The sequence below is a fragment of the Bubalus kerabau genome, unplaced genomic scaffold (assembly GCF_029407905.1).
Source record: "Bubalus kerabau isolate K-KA32 ecotype Philippines breed swamp buffalo unplaced genomic scaffold, PCC_UOA_SB_1v2 scaffold_40, whole genome shotgun sequence".
Taxonomy (NCBI): Eukaryota; Metazoa; Chordata; class Mammalia; order Artiodactyla; family Bovidae; genus Bubalus; species Bubalus kerabau.
The window spans coordinates 223,346-226,643 of NW_026577894.1; positions in this window are offsets into that span (position 1 = coordinate 223,346).

The window sequence follows — 3,298 nt, forward strand, 5'->3', positions numbered from 1 at the left end:
GAATCCGATGCCCGGACAGCTCTTCGAAGGCAAACCTGTGGGTGAAGGCACAACACGAAGGGGCAGTGACACCCCCATGAATCGTCTGGAAAAACCCGCAGGTTCCACACGCAGCTCGACAAGGGGCCTGAGACCCCCTGAACGACTCGAGAGGCAAGCGGAGTTCCCTTCCTCAGACAAGACGAGGCCTGACTCTCCTGTCCCAACTCTGCAGGGACCCTGCAGTCGGAGTCCGAAACGGAGAGGAAGCCTGAGTTTCCTGCCTCCCCTCGAGATGAGGCCCTCTTCCATTGCGCCAAACCCAGCGGAGCCCTGAGAGGCCCTGCCAACTCCACAGGATCCCTCACCTCTCAGAGGCACCCTGGGAAGTTCCCTAAGGACACCGGCAGAAGTCGAGGGAAACGAGGGTTTCCCGCCGCAACCCGAGAAAGACTTCGAGAGTCCTTCTTCAATGAATCTTGAGTCCCGATTCCCCTACCATGACTCGAGAGGCATGATGCGCTTCCCCTCGCCACTCCTATGGAGACCTGACTTCCTTGGCGCCACACGAAGTCTCCCTGAGCTTCCCGTCGTTCCTTGTGAGAAACCCCACACTGGAGCCGCAGCTCGAGAAAACCCATGAGACGAACCCGTCATCCCCAGATGAGGCCCTTGCCCACTACAGCGTCTCAAGAGAAGTCCCACGTTCCGTCTTGAAGTACCAAACGGTACCTGGCACCCTTGATGCGACCCCAAAAATTCCCCGACATACCAGTCTCACTCCAGGGGAACACCGAGGTTTCCGAAACCACTTCATCTGAGCCCCTTCTCCCCTCCTGATCGGGAAAGGAGAGTCGAATCCCCTGCTTTGTTTGAGAGTGGTTCCCGACCTTCCCGTCGTACCTCAGGATGAGGCCGGACTCATGAGGAAATTCGAGATGTAGCCTCTGGGTTGGGCCACATCCCGGAATACCCCGATTTCACTGACCGCTCTTGATAAGAACCCGATGCCCGGACACCTCTTCAAAGGCAATCTTGTGGATGAAGGCACAACACCAAGGGGCACTGGCACCCCCGTGCATCATCCAGAAAAACCCATAGGTTCCACACACAGTTCAACAAGTGGCCTGTCACCCCATGAAAAACTCGAGAGGCAAGCGGAGTTCCTTTCCTCCACACAAGATGAGGCCTTACTCTCCTGTCCCAACTCTGCAGGGACCCTGAGATCCTAGTAAGAAATGGAGAGGAACCCTGAGTTTCCTTCCCCCACTCGACATGAGGCCCTCTTCCATTGCACCAAACCCAGTGGAGTACCGAGAGGCCACTCCCAACTCCACAGTATCCCTGATTTCTCAGAGGCACCCTGAGAAGCTCCCTGAATTCACCGGCCCAAGTCGAGGGAATCCAGGTTTTCCTGCCGCGACATGAGAAAGACCTCGAGAGTCCTTCTTAAACGCGTCTTGAGGCCCGATTCCCATATCATGACTCAAAAGCATTGACGCGCTCCCCTCGCCACGCGCATGGAGACCTTACTTCCCTGGCGCCACACGAGAGGCTTCCTGAGCTCTCCGAGGTACTTTGTGAGAAACTCCACACTGGCGCCGCAGCTCGAGAAAACCCATGAGACGCCCCCGTCATCGCGAGATGAGGGCCTTCGTTTTCTGCGTGGCCTGGAGAGCATTCCCAAGTCCTCTCTCCAAACTCCACAGGAGGCTTGACTCCCTTTACGCCACTCAGTGGGCTCCAAGAAATACCCGTCGTGACTCGAGAGGAAAGCAGAATCCTTTGCCTCCCCTCGAGACGAGACCTGACTCCCAGATGAGTCTGGAATGCAACCCTGAGATCCCTGTAGCCCCTGTAGAGGAACATTATCTCCTGGACAGAAGCCTAGATGAGGTCTCTTTTGCCCTGCAGTTACTCGAGAGCATCCCCAGCTCTCCCTCGCAACTCGAATGGAAGATTGGTCTTCCCTGGGCCAACACAAGAGGAAGCCAGAATTCCCTGTCATAACGCGAGAATCCTGCCGAAACTCGAGAAAAACCACGTGATACCCCCTTCATTGCAAGATGAGTTCCTTGCCCGCTACAGCATCTCAAAACAAGTCCCATGTTCCGACTGAAGTGCAAAACGGTACTTGGCACCCATGATGGCACCCCCAAAGTTCCCCGACATACAGCCTCACTCGAGGGGAACACCCAGGTTCCTGGCACCACATCATCTGAGCCCCTTCTCCCCTCCTGATCGCAACAGGAGGGTCGATTCCCCTGCTTTGTCTGGAAGGGGTTCCCGACCTTCCCAGCGCACCTCAGGATGAGGCCAGTCTCACGAGGAAATTGGAGACGTAGCCTCGTGGGTGTTGCCACATGCGGAAAGACCCCATTTTCCGGTCCACTATTAATAAGAAACCGATGCCCGGACACTTCTTCAAAGGCATCCCTGTGGATGAAGGCACAAAAAGAAAGGGCCCTGCACACCCGTGCATCTTTTGGAAAATTCTGCAGGTTCCACATACAGCTCAACAAGTGACCTGTTACCTCGTGAACAACTCGAGAGGCAAGCGAAGTTTGATTTCTCCACAGAATACGAGGCCTGACTCTCCTGTCCCAACTCTGCAGGAATCCTGAGATCAGAGTCAGAAATGGAGAGGAACCCTGAGGTTCCTTCCTCAACACTAGATGAGGCCCTCTTCCATTACACCACACCCAGTGGAGTCCCGAGGGGCCCCTCCCAACTCCACAGAATCCCTGACTTCTCAGAGGCACCATGTTAAGCTCCCTGAGGTCACCGGCAACAGTCGAGAAAACCCAGGGTTTCCTGCCGCAACAGGAGAAAGACTTTGAGAGTCGTTCTTCAACGCCTCTTGAGGCCCGATTCCCCTACCATGACTCGAGATCAATGACGCGCTCCCACTCCACACGTGCATGGAGACCTGACTTTCCTGTCACCACACGAGAGACTCCCTGAGCTCCCCGTCGTATCTTGTGAGAAACCCCATCCTGGCACCGCACCTCGAGAAAACGCACGAGACGCCCCCGTCATCGCGATATGAAGGCCTTCGTTTCCTGCATGGCCTGGAGAGCAATCCCGAGTCCTCTCTCCAAACTCCACAGGAGGCTTGACTCCCTTTAGGCCACTCAATGGGCTCTAAGAGATACCCCTCGCGACTCGAGAGGAAAGCGGAGTCCATTCATTCCCTTCGGAAAGAGGCCTGACTCCTCGGGAGGATCTGGAATGCAACTCCGACATCCCTGTTGCTCCTTGAAAGGAACATTAGGTCCTAGACACAAGCCTAGATGAGGTCTCTTTTGCCCTGCAATGA